The sequence below is a fragment of the Neolamprologus multifasciatus genome, chromosome 8 (genome assembly GCF_963576455.1).
Source record: "Neolamprologus multifasciatus chromosome 8, fNeoMul1.2, whole genome shotgun sequence".
Classification (NCBI taxonomy): domain Eukaryota; kingdom Metazoa; phylum Chordata; class Actinopteri; order Cichliformes; family Cichlidae; genus Neolamprologus; species Neolamprologus multifasciatus.
This window is the reverse complement of record NC_140446.1, coordinates 27,603,351-27,629,752: the sequence shown is the minus strand read 5'-3', so window position 1 is coordinate 27,629,752 and position 26,402 is coordinate 27,603,351. Positions and strand designations below refer to the sequence as shown.

The following is a 26,402-nucleotide window of genomic DNA, read 5'->3' as shown; positions in this document are numbered from 1 at the left end:
AGCACACTTTCTGTGTACTCACTACCTAATTTATAGTATTCACTCACTGTCTCTGTACTGTTTCGCTAGCTTAGCTCGTAGCCGACCCGTTAGCACCATGGCTACTTCACCTGTCCCTCCTGCACTTTCTTGCTCATTGTGTCAGATGTTTAGTTACTCCTCGGCCTCCTTTAGCAGTAATGATATCTGTAACAAATGTAGCATATTTGCAGCTCTGGAGGCCAGGATTACTGAACTGGAGACTCGGCTTTGCACCCTGCTCTCACCCTTAGCTAGCCAGGCCCCTGTAGCTGGTGCAGCCGAAGATAGCGTAGGCCCCGCTAGCTGTTCCCCGGCAGATCCCAAGCAGCTGGGGAAAGACGGCTGGGTAACGGTGAGGAGGAAGCGTAGTCCTAAACAGAAGCCCCAGGTACACCACCAACCCGTTCATTTGTCTAACCGTTTTTCCCCACTCGGTGACACACCCGCCGGGGGTCAAACTCTGGTAATTGGTGACTCTGTTCTCAGACATGTGAAGCTAGAGACACCGGCAACCATAGTCAATTGTCTTCCAGGGGCCAGAGCAGGCGACATTGAAGGAAATTTAAAACTGCTGGCGAAGGGTAAACGTAAATTCAGTAAAATCATAATTCACGTCGACAGTAATGACACCCGGTTACGCCAATCGGAGGTCACTAAAATCAATATTGAATCGGTGTGTAACTTTGCCAAAACAATGTCGGACTCTGTAGTTTTCTCTGGTCCCCTCCCCAATCAGACCAGGAGTGACATGTTTAGCCGCATGTTCTCCTTAAATTGCTGGCTGTCTGAGTGGTGTCCCAGAAACGATGTGGGCTTCATAGATAATTGGCAAACCTTCTGGAGGAAACCTGGTCTTGTTAGGAGAGATGGCATCCATCCCACTTTGGATGGAGCAGCTCTCATTTCTAGAAATATGGACAAATTTATTAAACCCCTCAAAATATGACTATCCAGAGTTGGGACCAGGAAGCAGAGTTGCAGTCTTACACGCCTCTCTGCAGCTTCCCTCCTCCTGCTACCCCCCCAAAAACCCATCTCCATAGAGACTGTGTCAGCTTCCAAAAAGACAAAAAACAAACTAAAAACCAGCAACAAACAACTTAAACATTTACAAAGAAAGAACAATACAGTATCCACATCTGAACCAAAGAGTAAAACAGTGAAATGTGGATTATTAAATATTAGGTCTCTCTCCTCCAAGTCTCTGTTAGTACATGACTTAATAATTGATCAACAAATTGATTTACTCTGCCTTACAGAAACCTGGTTGCAGCAGGATGATTATGTTAGTTTAAATGAATCAACACCCCCGAGTCATTCTAACTACCAGAAATCTCGAAGCACAGGTCGAGGGGGAGGTGTGGCAGCAATTTTTCACACCAGTCTACTAATTAATGAAAGACCAAGACAGACTGTTAATTCATTTGAAAGCCTGATGCTTAGCATTATCCACCCCAGCTGTGAAACTCAGAAACCAGTCTTACTTGTTATCATCTATCGTCCACCTGGGCCTTACACAGAGTTTCTGTCTGATTTCTCAGACTTTATATCTGATTTAGTTCTGAGCTCAGATAAAATAATTATTGTGGGTGATTTTAACATCCATGTAGATGCTAAAAATGACAGCCTCAACATGGCATTTAATCTGTTGTTAGACTCAATTGGTTTCTCTCAAAATGTAAAAGAACCCACCCACCACTTTAATCACACTCTAGATCTTGTTTTAACATATGGCATAGAAACTGAACATTTAACAGTGTTTCCTGAAAACAGTTTATTTTGCGACACCACGAAATAAACGATAGCGTAAAATGAAACGATAGACGTTTTTATATCATCATCTGATACATATCGTTATATCAAACAGCCCTACCGGGCTGAGAGTTGAGGCTCAGGTGTGAAATTTATGGTTTTCAGGGTTTCTCTCGTTATTGTTTTAATTGTTTTTATCGTTAGGTTTCCCTGGGCCTTTTCCTGTGTGTTATGAATAAATCTTTTTCCTGGTACCAGTACTGGTTTTATTTTGTTGTATTTATCTGCGACACATTAAAGGCCGGTCCATGAAAATATTGTCGGACATAAACCGGTCTGTGGCACAAAAAAGGTTGGAGACCGCTGCTTTAGAAGGCAACGAAGCTTACACAGCTGGGGGGTGGAGCAGGTCATCTACTGATCAGAGGGTTGGTGGTTCAATCCCTGGCTCCGCCTAGTCTGCATGCCAAATATCCTTGGGCAGCATCCTAATCCTAAGCTGCTCTCCGATGCATCGATGTGAATGTTAGTGAGCACTTAAACCATAGAAGAAAGTAACTGTTGTTTAAAGTGCTTTGAGCTCTGTATAAGAATCAGACCTTTTATCAGGCTCCAAATTCATCTTATCATTTGTCTTTATTTATTTCATACCCACGTTTTCACTGGCTTCTTTTTTCTTTCATCTGTGCTGTCTTTGTGGTGCTGTCACTCTCTGAGCCTTACAGACATGCAGTCCTTTGATTGGTTAGTTAAACGTTCGCACATTAACACTCGGGGTAAAAATCTCACAGTTATTTTATAAAGAGAAGGCGTCAAAAATGCATCGCTTCCCAAATGCCAGTGAACTAGAACCTGGCGTTATATCATCGCTCACTGACAGTTTAACTACACCTAGAGCCACGTCTCCACATATTCCCTCAGTGTGGTTGATGTGTAGACTGCTGTAGCTGTAAATCAGGCAGGTCCAGTTGGGCTGACTGGCTGTATTTCTCTCACTCTCACCATGCCGTGATGGCTTCATTAAGGGGAAACTGCCTGACAGTGTTAGCCTCTGGCGCTTAGTGCTAATCAAGCAGCTGACCTTGGGATCCTGGACAGTGAACTACTTTCCACTGGTGTGTGTGGATGTGTGTGTGAGGGAGACAGGGGTTGCTTAGGGGCGAGAGGCTGGCTTACTGAACAAACTTGGCTGCACATATGTTGGTAAATGATTGTGGCTTCGATGTGAGCACCAGACAGCAGCCATGTGTCGCGGTTAGATCTTCCCATCAACCACACAGATGATGTCAGGATGAGATACATTATTTTTCTGAAAAGGGTATTTATTCAGTAATGTATGAAAAGATCACCTTCTGACATGAATGCAGCTGCAGAAGAGCTGAGAGCCACACGAGCAGCTAAGATGAAGAGGTCAGTCACCTAACAACAGACGAGCAGGATGGATGGTCTGTTTAATGTGAGCCAGCTGCTTTGACAATCTTCCAAAACCAGCGACCGCTTTAATAAGAAGCTTTTCTTCTCATCCATCATCTTTATAAATCTATTAATCACACTCAGAACAAACCATCTGCAAGCAAACACAGTCATACTTTCACTGCACAAATCGTGTGCATTTGTGTGCGTTACCAAGTTTATTTATGAATAATTTCTACAAATGAAAACCGTGATTGGAAGAAGGTTTTTCCATCGCTCTGAGAAAAACAGCTTTGTGGTGCTTGTGAACATCAGTGTTCTGATCAATGATGTTTGTATGATGGATACGAGCTTGGAGCAGGCAGAGACTGAAGTTAGAGAAACGTGATGTTGTCACATATCAGTGATGTCTTCAGAAGCTGCAGTGATCGGGCTGGTGTGGCTGTTGAAATGGAGCTTTCCAATAATGAGGCTAATCACAGTTAATTCATGAATTAACAAGCAGGAGCGTTTCATTTTCACACCTGAGCAGGTAGGTTTGGATAGTTTTTTCCCTCCTAATAAATAAAGTCCTAATTTAAAAACAGCATTTTTGAATATACTCCTGTTACCTTTGATCAATATTGATTCAACGATTGTTTGTGGTCATTATACGGTCACATGACACAGCAGCCCTCTGCTATTACATCCCATGCAGCTGAGTCTTGGTACCGAGACATGGTAGATAGACTGTGTGCACTATGGTACTATGTCCCTATGTGGTGCTCACTCTCTCGCTCTGGGAATCCTGCTTGGCTCTGGTTTTATGACCATAAATGAGACAATAGTTTTCCTCAGCCACAGGATTTTAAAGGCACACTTGCCTCACTTCCATCACGTTCTCCACGTTATTCTCACTTAATCCACGTTGAGAGTCACCACCATCACCAAGCATCATATGATGTTCGTGCATGTTGGAGGTGTTTCTGCTCCTTTGTTCATTGTTGTTACTTAAAAAAGAAAGTACTACTATTTTCCTTTTTGGGCTGAAATCAGCTGTTGGTAAGTGCAAGTGGAACTGATAAACTGAATTGATCGGCAAGCAGACAATTCTAAGTAGCTGAACTAGTGGGAACTGGTTGTCTATCCGTCTTTAAGTGATGACGTAATGAATCCTGCTTCCAGGTCCAAACTACTCTGTGTTTATTAAGGCTGTTGAGTTTTTAACATGTTTTAATGTTTTGTATCTTGTTTGATTTAATTCAAACAACCCCCTAAAAACAATCAGTGATCACTGTCGGCTTTCCTAGGTTTTTATTACCACTGTTCATTTTGAAGCTCAGCTTTTAAAACCTTACGATGTAACTGCAGCCCATGCAGCAGTTTATTAATGACTAACCTCGTATTGTGGATGGATTATCTCAGTTGTTCTCCTGACTGAAGTTTGATTGCATTTGTCTCTAACCATCAGGAACCCTCACGTTAACTTTTATCGAATGGAAAAAAGTTGGCGTTCATCCTCCAGCTTCACTGTTTATGCTAACATAGCTGTGTTGCTAGCCACCACATTAGCACATCCTTATATACCAGCTAGCCCAACTTCAGTAACCCTACAAACGTCACTGCTGTTTATTTTTCTGTCTTCATTCATGTTGGAAGTGATAGCAGAGCTGTACGTTTGAAGGTTTTAGAAATCTCTCAGAACCAGAGATGGCTACAGTACAAGTAACATGCTACTGTAATCTGATTACTTTTTTCGAGTAACGAGTAAAGTAAGGGATTACTATTGCAAAAACGGTAATTAGATTACCGTTACTTTCCCGTAGGAACGCTGCGTTACTGCGTTACTAAAACCGTGATTTTTTTGCGAGAATGTCTCATGACAGTGACGTAAGCGAGTGCGACGTTCGTGACAACAGCTGTGTGCAGATCAACAATGGATCATATATCGAGTGCAGAGAGAGTATGAGCGTGCAGCGTTTAAAGCGTGGAAGTACTGACCTTACTTTGAGTTTGATTCCATAAAAAGTGACAAAAACATTAGTGTCCACTGTTCACTTTTTAAAGCAAAAAAACCCCTAAACGTCTGAGCAAGCACCAAACACGCTGCCACTGGAATGTGAAATTCACAGAGAAGCTGCCGTATCCTTCCACTGACCGCTGCGGCTTACATGCACCAGGGTAAACCTCCGCCTACCCCACTCCTGCTTTACAGGTGAAAATAGAGCAACAGGACCGCTAGTCTTTGACTTTATTTATTTTCTGCTGTGTTTTACTTGCATCTATTTGAAAGAGTGAGTGTAAACACAAAAATTATTTTATTTTATCTGCTGGAATGTGCAGAAAATAGGTTTAAATGTTAAACTAATTTCTTCCAGTCAGAGAATGTTGCAGATAATTAAATTTTTGCTTGATGCATAAAGTTAAAAGATTAAAACTAATAAAACAAGTTTTAAAAAGAGACTTTTCCATTTGATTACATTTTATATGATGGATTATGCAGGAAAAAATCAAATTGGGCTGAAAGATCTATCGCTTTAACACATATTACCTATTTAGGGGATAAATCATGTTTTAAAAAGTTTGGGAAGTAATCAGTAATTAGTTACTGATTACTTTTTTCAAGTAACTTGACCAACACTGGTCAGAACATGCTATATCATGTTTAGGTGGAAGCTAGCGAGCTAACTTCCCGCTAACTCTGTTGAATGTAATAAATTCTGTTTTCATGGATGCCTGGATGTTAAACTTAATTTTTACACCTGGTAAAGCAGCAACGCTGATTGTTTTATTAAAAATGAAAGAATTTAGACAGTTTGTAACTCTCAGTGATGCCGCAGTGTTCGTTTGACTCTGGGACCTGAAGCGGAGTTTGGGCCCAGACACGGCTAATGACGTCAGATTTAAAGGCCAGATTACCATTTCTATATCTGACACAAAGCAGCAGTGCCCTCAACTCTAAACTCTGTCTGGCTATTTGATCTGGTTTACTTGCAGATGCATCTGTCATGTGAATCTCTGTGTTGATTGATGAGTAGACCTCATTTTGGTTTTTATATAATACCATGTTATTGTGTTGTTGTTGTTTTAATTTGCTGAGAGTGAAGACACACACACAGATTAAAACCTCCCTATGGTTGGTTTTCTCCTCTGTTACTAATGTTTATTAGACTTTGGGCCCATTGGTGTGGGAAATGAACTTTATTCTTAGAGAAAGAGAAAGATAGAGTTCTGTTTCATTCACTTACAAGCTTCCTCAAGCTTGGGTCTGGGAGTTTTATGGTCTGCACAGTATCTTAGTCTTAGACTGCACTCGTCTGGTCAGAGACCTCTGAAGTTGTGTCTGGAATCTGCTGGAGCCACTCTTGGAACGCTCCTGTTACCACTGGGACCACACTGGGACCACACTGGGACCACACTGGAACCACAATGGGACCACACTGGAACCACACTGGGACCACACTGGAACCACACTGGGACCACACTGGAACCACACTGGGACCACACTGGGACCACACTGGAACCACACTGGGACCACACTGGGACCACACTGGAACCACACTGGGACCACAATCTGACCACACTGGGACCACACTGGAACCACACTGGGACCACACTGGAACCACAATGGGACCACACTGGAACCACACTGGGACCACACTGGAACCACACTGGGACCACAATGGGACCACACTAGAACCACACTGGGACCACACTGGGACCACACTGGAACCACACTGGGACCACACTGGGACCACACTGGAACCACACTGGGACCACACTGGGACCACACTGGAACCACAATGGGACCACACTGGAACCACACTGGGACCACAATGGGACCACACTGGAACCACACTGGGACCACACTGGGACCACACTGGAACCACAATGGGACCACACTGGGACCACACTGGAACCACAATGCGACCACACTGGGACCACACTGGAACCACAATGCGACCACACTGGGACCACACTGGAACCACAATGGGACCACACTGGGACCACACTGGGACCACAATGCGACCACACTGGGACCACACTGGGACCACACTGGAACCACACTGGGACCACACTGGGACCACACTGGAACCACAATGGGACCACACTGGGACCACACTGGAACCACACTGGGACCACAATGGGACCACACTGGAACCACACTGGGACCACACTGGGACCACACTGGAACCACAATGGGACCACACTGGGACCACACTGGAACCACAATGCGACCACACTGGGACCACACTGGAACCACAATGCGACCACACTGGGACCACACTGGAACCACACTGGGACCACACTGGGACCACACTGGATTTTACCTTCCACATCTGCTCAAATTGTTTGTTGAGCCTGTGGTCCTTCTCTGTTTTTCTCATGCTCCTCTTCATTGCTGTCCACTGGGATTCCCACATCTATCACAACTGCAGTCTCCTGTTGCTGTGTCTGGTTGGTTGGCCAGTAGTTGCTGGTGTGTCTGGAACTCAAAGTCTCAGAGAAACTTATCCCTTTTGTTCAAAACACTCAGTTTTCTGAACCACTCGGCAGAAGTCCCAGACTTCTAGTCCATATGTGGCACAGGTTTTCCTGTACACTATCTTGTTCGTGGCTCACAGCGTACGCTGCGGCAACGTAATCTGTGGCTGTCATAATGTTTGATTTTATCTCTCATTTCTTAAAACTAAATAAGACGATAAACTATGTTTTTTGGTCCTTCGTTAATGTGGTCAGTCTAACCATCAGACACAGCCCACATAGCAAGCAGGTCTGGCCCGGACCTGGTGTCAAGCACTGCTGGCTGACTTCTGGCATGATAACACGTATGTCATCCAGATATGGGCCAGGCCTGGCATAGATGGCACTGTCTATGTGATGGCATGCCACATCTGGCTCGATTGTGGTTTGGTTTATGTGCAGGCTCATAGAAAACAGGTCTTCCCTGGGTCCAGCATCAAGCTGATACTTCTGACTGACTGGTGTCATGACAGGGTGTATGTCAACCAGATGTGGGTCAGGTCTGGCAATGATGCACTATTCATGTTCCTATTTTCCTATTTTAGTTAGAAGACCCAAATGCCATGTTGCAATACTATACTGCTATGGTAGCCAACGTTTCAAATGCAGGTTTGACCGGTTTGTGAGTGTACACCTTTGTCATGTTACTTTTGCACTATTATGTTGCTCTGGCACATGTTGTTATTACATGGCTTGATTAAGGTACACATTAGGCTGACATCTGGGGCCAGAGCTGAAACTGTTCTGGGCCAGCACAGGGCCACCAGTGTGTCTGCAACTGGCCTTGTGCTGGCCCATGTGTGGGCCACCTCTGGCAAACCTGATCTGGCCACCAAAGGGCCGTCATTCTTTGTGGTATTTGGGCCATGTGTAAGCACATTGTGTGGGCCATACCAATTTTGCTATGTGGGAGACTGTTTATCTTAACACCAGGTTGTCAGAAATGAGCAGTATACCTTGAGGAAGCTGACTGGGATTATTATTATTATGTCAGTCTATTAATGATCTTCTATCAATATTGAATAAATGCTCAGATTGCCATGTTTGCTGATGATCAGTATATGCAGCTGAATCATTCATTTATATGTCTCATTGAGAGAAACCCTTAATAAACAGCTGCAGATTCAGTGTTAATAATATTCCTAGTGAACAACTGTTGGGTACAATGATCACAAACATGATCTGCACATAATGTCGACTCCAGGTGAGTCAGATGTGTCACAATGAATGACAGCAGATGTTATAAAGCTAATTGTAAATGCATTTGCTTCCTCACAGCATGATTATTGTTGTGTAATCTGGTCCAGTGCATCAACAAAATACATGAATAAAAGTAGCTCAAATAAAGCTGCACACTGTGCAGTGCAGTTCATTCAGAACTAATGTAATTTCGATGTACAGTCGCCTGGGCAGAGATCAGTCGGTGCTCTGCTAAGTTTAATCCAAAATGTACCACAGACAAAATTACAAAATGTTTTATATGGAAGGCTGTTTTCTCAGTTCAGTCAACATAATTATCAAAAACGATGTGATTTGCAGCAGAACACTCAGAGCAGTGAGTTTAAATACCTGCTGTGAACCATCCAGAGTAATGAGCAGTACAGCACAAGAGAGGTGAAGAAGAGAGAGTGCAGAAAGGGTGGAGTGGGTGGAGAGGTGTCGGGGTGATTTGTGACAGAAGGATAGCAGCGAGAGTGAAAGGGCTTGTGAGAGCTGCTGTGATGTATGGTTTGGAGACGGTGACACTGACAGAAAGACGGCTGGGTAGCCGGAGGTTCACAAAGATGTTTTCATTGAGAGTTAGCAGGATTAGAAAAATCTGAGGCTATGATAGTTTAGACATGCAGAGTAGGGACAGTAAATAGTGGTTTATTGTAGGGTCTTTACTAGTGCTGGGCAATATGACGATATATATCGTGTGGACAATAGAAAAGTGTCTGTCGTGCCATTTGTCTTCTATCGTTTCTATTGTTTCTAACCCAAATTTTATAAATTATTACATAAAATATATAATTAACCCTTTACAACTGGGCAGAGCAGGCACACTCCGTTTTACCTAACTATTTTTAAATCCCTGTAGAACTGCAACCACGTAAGGTAGCGCAATAACTTATTTTGCATGTGAAACCAGAGGAGTTGTACTTACATCTAATGCCATTAGCTTGCCCTAGGTCACGGTTTCCTTCCACATGTAGCTTTTGCAAAAATTGCATAAGAAGCACTTGCAGCAACAAAAACATAATATTCCAGAAACACGCTTTGCTGATGTTCATAACACTTCCTACGTTGGCATATACCTCAGCATGAACTAAACCGGAAGTGATGTCATTTTCGCGAAAGCCTATGTTGGTGTTTTTAAAAGTCATGTTTGACACTATGCTTTTCTGTGTCGTTTCTGGGATGCTTAGAACTCAAATTACACTGTTGGAAATTGTTTATTTTGATGCATTATAATATTTATTTTCATTTTTCCTGCAGTATATAAAAATGAGTGTATCTCAAAAATAAAACTATGAAGACACTCAAAATAAATTTCTCGTGGTTTGAAACTATTTATTTACAGTTTTGAGGGATAAACCTCTTAAATTTTTCTAACTAGAAATATATGTAAAAAAAAGTTGATCAAGCCTTGAAGGCCTGTGCTACTAATTCCTACAGGTGTTCCAGCTGTTCTGGATTACTTCCAACCCCCTCTGTCTGCATAAAGTGGATATATCATCTGAATTTCAGGAGCGGGACCACTCCTCCTTCATGCCCCGTCCGGCCTCAGGCTATAAAAACCCCCCTTCTCCAATACCTGCCGTTCTCATTTTCATGCAAACACCCCCCTCGCAATTCTAAGAGCTTGATTCCTACTCACCCTTCAGCCCATTACCATGGATTCCCCGTCACTCAGTCCATCGGACCAAGACCTCACTCTTTTTCCACCTGATTTTCCCCAGGCAGTTCGGGATCTGCAAACTGATCTTCCGAGTGGAGCTGACGCGGAGTGCCCCATTACAGCTGGCCCATCCGGAGCGCCTTCCAGCATCAGTCCTCGCTGCACAGCCATCAGGTCTGCCATTCGCATTCCCGGGAACTCCTCTCTCCACTCCACTCAACAATACAGCGGCTCCGGTCGCTCCCCTTCCCCGCAAAACTATAACCTCTGATCTACTACTAGAGGACGATCCCGTCCCAGTAAAAGTTCTCAGCAGAGCTCCACTCCAGATCACCCTGAGGCCTCGCGGAGCTTCCCGTAAACACGGTCGGCCTCGGCTTTCAACTCCGAGGTTGCACCGCCGTTCCCACGCTCCAGTGAGGTCTACCGAAGATTCTCTGCCCACGAAGAGCTCCAACTGGACCGTCGCCCATCTCCAACGTGTTCTGAAAGAGAGAGGCATCCGCATTTGGCTACATTATTCCGTTTCTTCTTAACATCTCAGCACTCCCGCTCTCATTCGCCGAACAGAGTTAATCCTGTCCCGGGCACAAATGAAGCTAGCACCTCCATTAACAATGCTTCCTCGCTCCTTTCAGCCTCACCCAGCCAGCTACAGCCCCAGCTCGCCACCACTCCGCATGCTCCCTCCTCGGCTGCTCCTCCCACTCAGCGTGACACTCGTCCAGGTTTGCCAGTTCTGCGTATCCCAACCCCCCCTTCGCAGCTAGGATTCTTCCTCCTCTCCCCTCTGCTCTTCCTAGGGTGATTGATGGCCACGACAGTTCCATTGTTATACGTGGTGCAGCCCCTTCTCGGTCGAAAGAGCTCACTCCGGTCGAGTTTGCTCTAGCATTCTAGTTATACAGAGACGTCCTCTACACCGCTTTTCCTTCCTGAAGACAAGAGTTTGACTCCTATCTGACCATTATTCTTGACCTCGCGTTACGTTTTGGTGGCACCGGATTCTATCAGTACCACATCCAGTTTGCTTCTCAGCCAGCTGCTCGCCATCAGCAGTTTAACTAAGACACCTTCTGGGGCAGTCTCTATCAGGAAATCTACTGCTGCGTCTTCTCCGCCCGTTCTTCTCGCTCCTGCAAGTCATGCGGCGCCCCGTCACATCCCGCTTCCACCTGTGTAATCCCACCCAAAACGATCCACAGCTCTTGCACCGTCCTTCTGTTCTCTCCAGCTTGACCGCAGCTCCCATGCCAGAACCTTCTAAACCCACCAGCATGCTTTTGCCTCACGGTTCAGACAGGCAGGGCAGGCCCATCATGCACCATGGAGGCCGTACCATTTGCAATAACTTCAACGACTCCAGCTGTTCCTTGTCTCAATGCCACTATCTTCACTGCGGCCATTCCCGCCCCACATGCCCCCACAACCCCACCAAGCCATGACTAGCTCTGTCAGCCTCCACACCCATCCACATTTCGGCACTAAAAGACGCCTTAAAAAATCACCCTAACCCAGACTTTGTCAACTTCTTAGTAAAAGGTTTTTTAGAAGGCTTCCACCCAGGGATCGTCTCCCAGCCATCGGTTTCTTGCACTTTCATGATTGGACTCTTCCCCAAACCTCCCATCCCCCTCTTTCACATCAACCCTCTGGGCATCGCCACCAGGAAATATTCAGGAAAAAAGTGCATCATCATCGATCTTTCTGCTCCCCACGGCAGTCAGATTCCAAGCATAAATAGCCCCATTCCCAGCGACGACTACTCTCTCAAACACTCAACAGTGAACCGTGCCATTTCTCTCATTAAACTCGCCGGCAGAGGCTTTCTAAAGTTGATATCACAAGTGCCTTTAAGGTCTTGCCGATTCACCAAACAACAGCTGCTGTCCCTGTTAGGACACTCCTTGACTCAGTCACCCTGGATAGCTCTTCCAGGGCTGAACTGCGTCTCTGGCAACTTCTGCTCGCTAACTGGAATGGCAACACCTTCTTCTACGACGATCAGCTGTCCCACCCGATGACCTTCAGCTCTTCACAGATGCCACCCCTTCTGCTGGCTTTGGGGGCTATTACGGCCAAAGGTGGTTCTCTTAAGCTTGGCCTCCCAAGTTCCGTAAATATATCCACGATCGGTTCCTGCCTTCATCAGCCGTTTACAAAATCTACCCGGTAGTCATCGCAGCCTTACTGTGGGGCCACGAATGGTCAAAAAAATCCATCCTCATTCGGTCCGACAACTTCGCCATAGTCAACATTATCAACAAAGACCGAAGCAATTCTCCTTCCATCATGCCCTTCATGCGGCGGCTCACGTGGCTATCAGTCACCCATCAGTTCCTAATCAGAGCAGAACATATTCCAGGCCACTTCAATTCCACTGCTGACTCCCTGTCTCGTCTCTCCCTCCAGACATTCAGAGCCTTGGCGCCCCACGCAGAGGCAGCTCCAACCCCAGTTCCTCCATTTTCAGCCACGACGTTTGAGATCTAAACCCCAGCATCGCAGAACTCATCAGCGTCTCCCAAGAAGCGATTATAAATAGCCTTGCAGCAAGCACATTGTCCTCCTATTGGGCTGCTTGGAACACATTCCGTTCATTCCATCATAACTTCAACCTGCCCTTCCTGTCATTCGACCTCGCAACAGTTTCCAGCTTCATATCTCATGCCTTCTGGTTCCTGAGCATCAAAATTCCCACCATAAAGAAATACTTCAGCAGCATCAATTTCTTTGCCAAACAACTCACAGGTTCACCATGCTCAACCATTACGTCATCCCAGATATCACTACTCAACAAAGGTTTCCAGCGTCAATCACCTGCCACAACCCTACACCACTTACCCCTAACTTCAGATCTTCTACATTGCTGCATCTCTACCCTCCGGCTGAAGTATAGTGACTACTTCCTGGCACACACACTCGAAGCCATGTTCCTGCTTGCCTTTTTTCGGCTTCCTACGCTGTTCCGAGTTCACCTCCTCATCTTCAAAGTTCCATCCAACTCTTCACTCGTGCTTGAGTGACATCCACCCAGTCTCCGAAGACTGCCTAATTTTCTCAAACGAAGCAAAACCAATCAATCGGGCAGCCCCACGCATATATACTACTTCAAAATAAACTCACCTCTAAGTCCCTTCGAATCACTAACCCATTACCTCGAATTCAGAAAATCTCAGCACGCCTTACCTTCAGATCCTCTGTTCATCACCGAATCTGGCCATGCCCCAACCAGGACATGGTTCCTCTCACACTTTCGCCAAGTGCTCTTGTCCTCTGGGATTCCTCCAAATCTCTTCTCTGGCTATTCCTTCCGCATCAGCGCCGCGACTTCTGCCTCCGCAAAGGAATCCCCGACCACTTGAGCTCCTGGGTTGATGGTCATCACAAGCCTACCTGTTATACATTCACAAAAATCACCAAGACCTCCGTAATGCCCAATCTTCGCTCCTGTAGGGGATGCCTTCTTCGGGGTTCTGCCCGGCCCGAGAGCCATCAAGCCTTCAAGGCCTTCCCCAAACCGCAGCACTATTCACACTCCTCATCCCTCATCGCCCATCGTTACCAAGGATGTGGTCTCTGCTAGTGAAAGCAGTGTTAAACACACTGTGGTACCATACCCTCGTGAGCTTCAGTTGAACAGTATCGTACTGCAGAAAGTAGTGTGTTGGTACAGAAATGGTGAGAAAAGGCAATTAACAATGGAAGAGATGCACTGCCTGTGGGAATGTTCAGAAAAAGGTTTTTGAAAGAAGTTTCAGATGTAATTGTACATGTTACAAGAGTTAAGCTGAATCCCTGTCCTAAACTATGTATCCTGGGGATTTACTAACTGAAAGCCAGCCTGGCAAAGTTCTCCAAAAAACCACAATCTACTGCTTGTTACAGGTGAAATACAGCATAACCAAGTTATGGAAAATTAGACCACATGTGAAAAGCTGGCTGTCTGGGTTTTCCAAATCCCGAGCTTTGGAGAAACCTTATGATTAAGGATAAATATGCTTTCTTTAAAAAGATGTGGGGACTATTTTTGTTGCTGATGATGAGCAAATATAACTGTACTGGTTTGTACAGCAGATATACTTTGTTATTTTTAAAGAACTGTTCAATAAAGGGTAAGAAATGGCGATGTGCATGTTAAACACCCTAAAACAGAAGAGGGCACAGCTCATTACTACTGTCATATAATCTGATGCTGCTGTAACTGACTTCTACTTGGAATCTTTGGACTACACTCCAGCCTGCAGCCCTGGTGTAAAGAACTTAAACTGTCAGGATACCTGGGACATTGAGCCAGCGTTTTCAGTTCATGTTCTGTTTTTACCACTTGTACCATTTCCTGTTTCCTTATGTTCAGCTGTGTATTCGCCTGTGTCCAATTATCGTCATCATCCAGTCTGTGTATTTAAGTTCCTCAGTTTTACCAGTTCTCTGTCGTGTCATTGTCGCTGTTGGGTTGTCCCAGTTCTGTCAGTCAGTCTTTCATTCGGTCAGTCGTCCAGCCAGTCAGCCATTTTCTACTTCTGTTCTGTTCCCTCTGTCTACAATAAACACCAACCTTCACCCACCTGTGAGTCCAGCATTTGGGTCCTCCTTCCCTCATCTGCACTGCAACCCCTGACATAAACCCTGTTGTCCCACGCTATGCTAGAACTATCTCAGGAAAAACAACAAGATAGTAAGTTTAAAAACATGGCGTGTTCAGCACAGTCTCCAGACTTAAACCCCATCCCGCTGGTTTGGGATGAACTGCACAGAAGAGTGAAAGCAAAGCAACCAATAAGGTCCCCATTTATGGGACCTTCTGGTACAGATATGGGAGAATATTTGATTTCTACTGTAGAAAGAATGCCACGACTGTGTTCAGCTGTTATATCTGAGAAAGGGGGGACTCTGATGAGTCAGAAGGTTAGGATGCATTTTGGTTCTTTTTTAACTCCAACTGCTTATTTGTACTGTGTTTTCATTTCAGAGCACAATGAGACATTAAACTGCATAATTTTTATTAAAAAAATGGAAAAGTTGAGATGTTCTAAAACAGTGTTCAGGGCTCAGTGAGGAAGGAGGCAGCAGTGGATTGAAGGCTGGTCTGAGCCTTTCACTGTCACTGTGGTGTTAGCTGGGATGAGTGGTGAAAGAGACTGGTGTCTGGTCTGTAGCCCAGTAGAATCTGTGCGTGACACCATTCTAGTATTGGCCAGTCTGGGTCCAATGCTAGACTGTGATGAACAGAGTATTTAGAAGTGCTTCTAACTCTGTTGGTCACGTGACCCAGACTACAAAGTGAGTTCAAAACATTCATTTACAGTCACTGACGTTAAGAGCAGTCAGTATTTAATTAGCATCTGTGACAGGCACATAAATAACTACAGATATTAAAGTCAAAATAAATAAACTGTATCTGAACTGGGGAGATCCAGGCGAGCAGCTGAAGAAAACACCAAAAAACTTCCAGAACATGGAGATAAGAAGTTCAGGCAGGTCTCTGAAAATGAAATAAAACATCATTGAAACTCCAAAGCCTGACAGAGTCCGCCTGACTGTGTAGGTATGCACCAGATGCTGCTTAGAGGGCTGAGACACATTTCCCAAATGAAACTCCGGTCCTTTATCTGAACCATGGGCAGAGAAAGAAATGCACTCAAGAAACACAATTAAGATGGATTTTGCAGGTAGACAGAGATAAAAATTAAATCTGATCATTTTATCTGGTATTTAATGAGACAGATTCTCAGATTTATCAACATTCTCATAATTGGATCAATCGAGTGACTAAGAAGTAAGCACAACATGTAGAAAGTAGGACTCTTGATGTCAGTGACTGACTTCATATGTGTAGTTAAACAAACAGCTGTACAGGCTGCAGGTGTGTAAGAAGAGCATTGGTGGGCTGAGATGTTTGTATCTACACACGTTTGAGCTCTGAAACACACAGTGTGTTATATTAGGTTTCCAGTGTGAGGTGGATGTTACACACATGCACTTATTTGCATTTTCCTTTCTCATGAATGAGCACACTGACGTGATTGACTGGGCAATGTAGGACGGCAGGTACACGCCATGGAAACCACTGTGTTCAGAAAGAATCAATCACTGCCTTTCAGTGTGATTCAATTTCATTCACAAAGAGCTGGGGAGCAATTTTAAATTGGAAATGCCACTTGACTTCAAGTAGGGGAGAAAGAGGGTGAAGGAAGAGATGGAGGACTGAACTGATTCATTTCAGGCTTTGTTAAGGTAGATATTTTTTCCAACACAGTGTGGTTAAACTGAGGCCTATGGAGCTTCAGTAATCATGTCTGTGTGTGTGGGAGTGGGAGTGGGTGGATGGTGGGTATCGCAGGGTCATGCGTTTAGGTTGTTAGTTTTGAATTATAAGACATTTAGCAGAGATATAAGTTTGGCTGGCAGCATCTGTGCCTCTGTTGTTATGTAAAGTTTGAAAATGAGTCTGTGAACATTCAAACTTTAATGAAAATGTATTTTATTTACTGAATTCTGAATCTCACACTTTTACATCCATGTGAATGTGGCGCACATGTCTATTAGAGCACTTCGCTCTCGCTCTGCAGGCCTACTTGTTGTTCCTAGAGTATTTAAAGTAGAATGGGAGGGAGAGCCTTCAGTTTTCAGGCCCCTCTTCTGTGGAACCAGCTGCTGGGGGATTCCCATGATGCACTGGGTGTTTCTTCTTCACTAAATATGTGATTATACACCACTCTGCATTGAATCATTAGTCATTATCTCTGTCTCTCTTCCACAGCGTGTCTTTGGCCTGTCTTCCTCCCCTCACCCCTACCACTCGTGTAGATGAGCTTCATTTTGCTGTTTCTTCCTGTTTAAAGGGGGGTTTTCCTTCCCACTGTCTCCAAAGGTTTTGCTCAAAAGGGATTTGTTTTTTTTATTATGGTTGGGTCTTTATCTTACAATTTGAAGCGACTTGAGGCAACAGTTGCTTTGATTTGGCACTAAATAAATAAAATTGAATTCAATTAAAGCTTTTTGCAGCTGGACTAAAGCTGCTGTGCTGATCAGGTTTATCTGGGGGTGTGTGGGGAGGCGAATTTCTCATGACACACACACATATACACAGAGTGTGAATGAGAATGAAACACGCTCCTCTGCATCGAGCCCACATCAGCATTCCTGAGCCCGGAGTCCTATTAGTCCCACTGTGATCGACAGCTGCCCCTCCTCGTCCCCCATCACTCTCACACACACTCACTGCACACACTGCAACACGCTCACTCAATTAAAGCCTGGCCTTCCACCCTTTCTGGAAACTGTCAGAGGCTGTTGCACCACCACATATGCGTGAGCACGCGTCTTTGTGTGCGTCGTGTGGTGTGTCAGCAAGTGACAGTGACACACGATGAAAATGTGTGTGTGCGTACCAGGAAGCACCGTCAGCTAAAAGAAAAACCCGAGGATACATTAAAATACCGAAATCTGTTCCACACTTGAGCATTTCCTGAAATAGTTTCAAACAATATTTAGGAGATAACTGAACGATGCTGTTAGTGACACAGTGTTCGTGTTAAAATAAAACCACTCAGTCAGGATAATAATCATTCAGAATCACATTTACATAAGAAGGTGACAGAGTTTGAAATCAGCTTCCATTAGATCTACAAATCTTATTTCTGTGTTTCTTAAGCGATAATAATCCTGACTGTGAAACAGCTCAGCTGAGTCAGAGAGGAGCTTCATCATCACATAATACCACATTTGGACATTTGGACACTCGGTGTTGGGGACTAACAGAATACACAGCATTGCGTATTTAAGATACAAAATATGAGTAACTGTATTCAGTTACAGTTTAAAAGGTGGTATTTAGGATACAGTTACTTTGTTATATTAAAGGGATTACACGGCGCTCTTTTCCTGTTTCACATGTTAGGCTATGCTCTCTCTATTTTTGTGAATTCCACGCTGGTGGAAACCCAAACAAAACACACATTAAGAGGCTCTAAAGTCTGTGTCTCAATCTCGTGTCTCATAATGACGTGAAGAAATATTTTTAACAATGATTTAATATGAAGGCAACAGGCAGAGTGTTACAGGTATAGCTCTAAAGAATGTAGCATCATGGGCAGTGTAGTCCGTGCTGCAGGGAGAATGGACTGCCATACCCGTTATGTGTCTGTGAGCGAGGGAGGGAGAAAAAGGAAAAGTACGAGCTGTCATCGAGCAGAAACGGGAGCTGGAAGCATGTAAATATAATAATAACCACTGCAGCCAAGAAGAGTGCCTGACGAGCCCAGTTGTAAGTAAGCTATTAAGACTCGACTGTACACCGTGTTCGTGTTTTCCTCTGAAACAATAAGTTCTAGTGATGGGATTTCCGTCTCTTTCAGCTCCCAATGAGCTCTTCAGGTTGTTTTGTTGCTTTAATTAATTTATTATCAACAACAATATAAAATTATGCACAAAAGGAATTACTAATGTTAAAAAAAACATGGTTTTATTTATATATGTTTGGACCACCGTATATATTTATATATAAATATATGTGGTGGCCCCTAGAGACAAAACACGTACAAACTCCAAAACACATTTCTAACATGAACTGAATTTCTGAATTTCTAGGTCGCTAGATTTTAAGTGATCTAGCTTCCTACATCACTTAAAATACACAATTGAAAGCATGTGTGTGTTGTTTGTGTATTTACACAGCAACACTCATATATATTCAAATATAAAAAAAAAATGTTCATTTACCTGTTACTACCACACACCAAATCCGGTCGTTGGTACTTCCTGGCTTGTGTAGCCACCAGGTAACAAAAGCATCCTGGAGCACTTCTGTTGTGTTTTGGAGTTCGTACGTGTTCGGACTTCAAAGTATACACCAGTTGAAACTTTAATGACAGGCCACTAAATCCAGAGTCATGGGAAAAATATATATGTATTAGTGCTGTCAATAAATTGAAAAATTAATCTCACAATTTTCTGTAATCAACTGCGAGGAGGTTAAGCTTGTAACTGACATTTATGCAATTTAATGAAGTAAATGTAGAATAAACACAAAGAATGTGTTTTGTCTCTAAGGGCCGCCGTAAATATACTTTTATTTATTCACTCCACATAAAATGTAATAAATAAATCATATAATACAAAAATCAACTATTCACATTTCAACTTTTAACTATTTAAATTTTCAGTTTTTTCCTTTTACAAATTTAAAGTGAAACAACACAAAACACTGCAAACCACAACACAATTAAATATAAATTAAAATATGAAAACAAAAAGAAGATGCATATTCTCTGTCATATGGACCTGCATGAATAAACTTTCTGAATCCTTTATCATCTGCAACTGAAAATAGTTGTGGATGATTACTATACCTTTCTAATGTGACGTTGTTGTCCCTGGCTCTCTCTCTCTCCCTCCCGCTCTGTTCCTGTGCTACTGTGAGTGTAACTACTCCCCCCCCCCCCCCCCCCGCTCAGTGCAAGCACACAGCTCACGTGTGGTGTGAAGTGAAAAAAGGGGCATAAAGACATGTAGTTGTAAAAATCACGATAATATATTAAGTAATCCAAAGTATTCAGAGTACATTACTCTCATTGAGTAACGTAACGGAATACGTTACAAAATACATTTTGGGTAATGTAATCTGTAGTGGAATACATTGTAACAGTAACCTTCCCAACACTGTGTCCACTCAGTTGTCATGTGAATATTTCACTGAATTTCACACATATGTAACAAAGTAAATACAATCTGGAGTTTTGTTAAAACTGCGTACTCGCAACAGAACAATTAGCATCAAACTCTGTAAAGGAAAAGGATTGTGATGTTATTTCTCATCAAAGTCTGTGCTTCCATAAACTGGAAACCTTTGGGAACAATCAGGGATTTTCATAAAAGTCTGTGTTTTCCTTCTTCTTTGTACGACTGGATCCATCCGCTGCTTCCACACACCTTTCTGATCAGCCTGAGCAGATAAAGTGCTTTCTACTAGTCCTGTTCACTCAGTCACACACCTTCATTTATTCATGCATCTCTTTGAGTTGTTCTCCAGCTGTCCTTCGTGCTTCTCTGTAGAGCCTGAGTGAGGCAGAAGCTGGGTTCAGACTGTGCTACCCTTGTTTTCAGTGCTGTTGTATGGACACAGGTCAGCATTGTTTGCTATCCCACTCTGAGCTGGGAGGTAGCTTTGTTAAACTACACATGTCCAGTTTTGGTTGGTTTCCACCTTCTATTGTTTCTTTTTCAGAGTCAATCCGTTCAATAAGACGCTCTTATCTGTGATTGATGGCACAGAGAACCGAGGAAAGGCAGCGCTGCTGTATTCTTGATCGGTTACAGCGGTGGTCTGTTTTCTAACACATGTAAATGTTGTTGAAGATCTCCGTGCATCTTCCCGTGTCGGGGTTGAACTGAGGCTTGATCCAAACCGCCCCAGCTCAGCCGTGACATGCGCAGTGATGAAGGAGGCCAAATTCAAACACTGATAAAGTGAAATTCCAGGTTCCCTGCTGGCACTTTGACCCATATAGTCTAATATGTATGCTACGCCCCTCACTCCTTACACCCTGATTGATTAGCAGCACATCCAGAGGAAGCCTGTGGGCCGGTCTCATCGAGCAGCACTGGTGGAAACCACTGGGTGGAATCCAGATGTGGGTGGATCCAATCATCAAAGTCCCACCAGGTGAAGCAGACAAGATCCTTTTACCTGTGCTGGCAGGATGTTGCACTAGCTAGCACGTTAGTGTTGAGGGTCAGCTGAGTATGATGCTGGACTGTCACATGTATGCACTTCCAGCTCACTGACCACTTCAAAGCTTTTCAGTGAACGACTGGTGAACATAGTTTGTTAACTGCTATGTTTTCCGTCTGTGATGGTGCGAAGCCAATCAATGTGCTTTGATCTTCAATGGAGATTTGTGGACTGGACACAAAGATAAGAAACAAAGTCCTTTGTTCAGTGACGCTGATGTGTTTTGATTTGTACGTCAGAGGGAACGTGGACTGTGACAGAGGTCCTCTGTGATTCTGTAGTGTTGCCGTGAGTCTGCTCTGGTTCTTTAAATGATCTTAAAACAGACAAAGGCTCCTGAAGACACCAACGTTTCTCTTTAAATGGTTTGTGGAAAAAGCAGCAGTCACAAAATTCAGGTTTTATTTCTCTGTTACAAACAAACTTAATTATTTATCACCACCATTGAATGAGTCGGGTCTATAATAAGTTTAGCCATCGTTTAAATCACAGGAACCTCGTGTTCACAAGTGTAAACTATATAGTTAAATATATAGTTATGAACAGTTTTAACAACAGACAGCAGATCTACACAGTAAAATTAGGGACTACATTTATCGTCCTTTCATGATTCAGTGTTTCGCTGAAATATTTGGTGAATGGTTTCAGCTCCTTTAAATGAAAAGTAGAGTGAGGCTACTGGTTCATGTTAGACGTTACATCTCCAGGTGTGTGAGCCGTTAGTGACTGCACGGTGACTAAACACACGTGTTTAACAAGTGTCAGAACTGTTATCTCCCAGTTTGTCTCCCAGTTTGTCTCCCAGTTTGTCTGTCTCACTGGAAATAGAAGCTTCATCATGTAACATGTCAACATTTTTCTTCTTGTGTTTTTTAATTCTTGAAATCAGTTTGTTTGAAACAGTGTAGAAATAGTCAACAGGTGAAATCTGCTGCAACTCAAAGTTGGAAAAGAGTGCTGTAGAAAATGTAAATAAAACCAAAATGACTTGTAACAGTTGCCACATAAAGAATATTAATTAAATCTTACAAAGAGAAAACTCAGTTTTTTAAAAACTTCTGATGAAATAACACAAAGAAATATTCATTTGCATATTTTCATTTTCATTTGCTACATCTAGAATTTTTGGGGGTAACTTATTTCCTAAAAATATATCATGTAATTTATTCAGAGAAATGCAGACGTGTTGTTTTGTTTGTTGATGTTTTAATGGACTGAAGCAAACTTTGACATTTGACACAGCAGACAGGTCTGGCCCGGATCTGGCATCGAGCCTGCACTGACAGGTGTGATGGTGTATGTCACCCAGATGCAGGTCTGGCAATGATGCACTATTTATGTTCATGTTTTCCTATTTTAGTTAGAAGACCCAAATGCCATGTTGCAATACTATACTGCTATGGTAGCCAACGTTTCAAGTGCAGGTTTGAAGAGAGTTTCTTGTTATGAGCACTGAGTACAGCTGTGCAATCAGCAGCTGGTCCATCCATGCAGAAACGTACATGTTTCACAGCGACACAGGTTTGATGTGTGAAGGACTAAATGTAGTGTTTGGGGTCCGTAGGGACTGAGTAAAGCGCTTTACAAATACAGGCCATCTCAGGCTCGCCTCAGTGTCCCGTTGTCCCGTCTTCCTCCCCTCGTTGACAGCCAGTCGCAGCAGATGGCCCCGCCCCTCCCTGAGCCTGGTCCTGTCAGAGGTTTCTTCCTGTTAAAAGGGAGTTTTTCCTTCCCACTGTCGCCAAAGTGCTGCTCATAGGGGCTCATATGATTGTTGGGTTTTTCTATAAATAAAATTGAATTGAATTGAATTGAATTGAATAGATGTTTCTGGCTTTTAAATAACTTTGTGTCTTCAGTCCTGATTGAAGGCGCATCACACATGTGGTATCTGTTCAAAGTGGCAGGGGGATGTTCCTGACAGGTCACTGCAGGTCACTGGTGCATGTTCACTGGAACACTTGGTGCACTGTAGACGGCTTTGAAGATGTTTTTCCCACCAACACTGGATTCAAGCTCTCCTGCAGCCATGTGTGTGCTACTGTGTCACTGACTTGGAGCTTGGCTGCTGTGAGTGGGCTCAGCAGGTGGAGGTGATCCAGTCCAGGCTGCTCTGGGTATCCTTGAGCAAGAAGCCCGCGCTGCTCTGTGATGCAGACCGACACGGCTCTGAATGCTCACGTTCAGCTTTTTTACTTCACACAGCCGTGCTGTCAGCGCTCGCTGCTCCAGCTCCTCTCACACCAGCCGCTGCTAAAACAGTGAAGGCACGATTAGATGATGTTTGCCCCCCTGACACCACACCCCGAACCCGCTGCTCCGAGCCACCAACCACACCCCCCAACAGTGAATATTACATGGAAGCTCTTGGGTGTAGTAAAGAAGTGCGAGGCCACACAGCTCCTATAGAAAAGGATGAAAATGGTAAAATTGTGCTTTAACTTAGATTGCATGTCAAATATATAACTGGACTTTTTGTGCATTAGAAATATTAATTAGAAATATATTCTACAAGTCAGAACCAGGACTTGTTTATGCACACAAAGCCTCCCTGTGTGTGTGTCTGCACTGTCATAGTCAGCCGGGTGTACCTGCAGTGTCACAAGCTTTGTGCATGGTCTGATTGAATTGGGCAGATTTACATATGTTTGCAACTGTTACAGGGGTTAGTGAATATCATGTAGCAGGTCTACAGGGAGCTGGCAGCCAGTGGACTCGCATCACACTCTGAATCCTAAACAGCCTCCTCTGGACTCACCGCTCTATTCTCCTCTGAATGAACACGCTGTCTCGCTCTCGCTGTGCCTCTCTCCTGCCGACGTTTTTGTTCTGTAACTATCGTCGCACACACACTCATTGACACACACACACACACACACTCATTGACACACACACACACACACTCATTGACACACATACGGCTCGGGTCGTGGAGTATCCCCGCACGGCCGGTGAGGGACTGGGAGTGTCGGGCAATCTCTGCTCAGCCGAGTGTTAAATTAGATTCTGTTGCTTTGTGTGTGTGTGTGTGTGTGTGTGTGTGTGTGTGTGTGTGTGTGTGTGTATGTGTGTGTGTGTGTGTGTGTGTGTGTGTGTGTGAGACACACTCGTTCATAACTCACTTACAGGGACTGGGTCACTGTCACACACACTGATACTCACATCAGGAGAATGATCAGTAAAGTCTGCAGCTTTCCTCACGATGATGCTGATGCAGAGTAAGAGCAGCGTCGTCTGATCTCTTCTTCTTTCTTTAAACCCGTCTTGTCATCAGAGGTGTTTCCTGACGATGTCACTGAGCCGACTTTATTCGACATAACAGATAAGAAGATATTTATGAAGAGATAAAAACTGAAGAAGGAGTTTGTTCATAAACAGAAGCAGCACGACTGCACGCTGGGTAGCAAAGTGAAGCCATCCTGGGTTGGACTCCTCCACCTGTCTGCAGTTTGTGTTTCTTCCTCCCTGCAGCTGCTGTTTTAAATGATGTGAAGGGCTCTCTGTCTATGCTCGTCCGGGCGACCTGTCCAGGGTGGAGCTGACTTCTCCACCACAGCTGGCTGACCTGAGCAGCCCCGACTGTGAAGAATAATCTAAGAAAATAAAGAGTGAAATGTGCAGACTGAAGAGGAGGCGTGTGGATAGCTCTGATGAAGAAGAGTCAGGTTTAGTTTCAAAATTGTATTATTGTAAAATCTACTGTACAATATAAAGAGCCTTGAGGCAACTGTTGCTGTGATTTGGTGTAAATAAAACTGAACTGAAAATTCTCTGGACTCATGTCCTCACTTCTTACAGACAGAAACACATTGATGTATAAATCTTGACCAGAGAACCTTAAAATTGGATTTTTTAATTAATTGCATCTTTAATCATTTCCAACAGCTATAGAAACTGTCAAGAGATTTATTCTCAAAGACACTTCTTCAGCTGAGAGTCAGAGAAACACACTCGCTGCAGTTTTTACTTGCGAGGGCGCTCACAGAGCGCTCACACCCGAGTGGGCCCTGTGATGTGCTCTGTTCTTGCACTTGTCTTTATTTATGCACAAGAAGAGTAATACAACAATGAATACATTTGTTTAGTGCAATGTTGATACGTGAGCATGTGTGGTTGTGTATGTGTATGTGCGTGTGCGTGTGCGGTTTGTGGGGAGTGAAACTGCTCGTTCAGCTCTTACTCTCGCTGTGGGAAGAAACTGATCAGAACAAGTTTTGTGGTGAACAACAGTCGTAGTCATCAAAAGGTTGTTATGCATTATTCTATCAAACTTATATCATTAAAAAGCTTATACTGACTACTACAATTTTATATTGACAGAAACGCTTATAATCATCATATTTCCAATTTTCCACCTGTGTTTGAATGAAACATTTGTACTTTATACAGTAGTTTTGTAAGCAAAATAATCAAAGTCAGGGATAAATGGGTTTCTTTGGTTTGTTTGTTTTTTGTTTCTTGTTCACAAAATTGTAAAAACAAAAACAAAAAAGATCCTGTACAACGTTTTAAAAATAATTAGCACCAATTTCACTTATTTACACAGGTTTTTAGTCATATACTGTAACATAGATTGTAAACTTTCAGGTGAACTCTGTAGTGCATAAAATCAGAGTTCAGGTGGATTCTTCAAACAAATCAATAATAAATATTTTAATAAAAGTAAATAATTATATAATTCTTTATGCCACAGTCGACGCAGCTATCACCAAAATCAAAGACAACAATCATGATACAGTGTTGATGCAGGGACAGTAAATGCAACACACACACTCACACACACACACACACACACACACACACTCTCTCTCTCTCTCTCTCTCTCTGAGCCGTTTCTAAACTGTTATTTTAACATTAATGTTTGTAAACCCTTCCTGCATTTAAAATCATGTTTATTTAAATTTGCTGTAAAATGTAACAGACGGTGAGAGAGGGAGAAACGTGAATGATGCAGATGAATGGATGAAGGAAAAGAGCGATGGGTGTATGATTGCACTGATAAGAGGAATCATTTACCAGGGCAATTTGTCGACAAGGATCTGGGGATGTGTCAGCGTGTCAGCGCCTCGGTCGCTGTGATGGATGATGGAAGTTCAC

The 26,402-nt window shown here is 43.6% G+C and overlaps 2 protein-coding genes across 6 annotated transcripts in view; both read left to right on the top strand.

Annotated features, from left to right (window-relative positions):
- Positions 1 to 26,402, top strand: part of rbfox3a (RNA binding fox-1 homolog 3a) — a 518,942-nt gene that overhangs the window by 390,756 nt on the left and 101,784 nt on the right. The window lies entirely within an intron of this gene.
- The window catches only part of ccdc57 (coiled-coil domain containing 57), a 189,414-nt gene continuing 175,073 nt past the window's right edge, over positions 12,062 to 26,402 (top strand). Inside the window, exon 1 of the mRNA XM_085171366.1 lies at positions 12,062 to 17,110. The gene's annotated coding sequence lies outside the window, so the exon portion shown is untranslated. The remainder of the gene's footprint in view (positions 17,111 to 26,402) is intronic.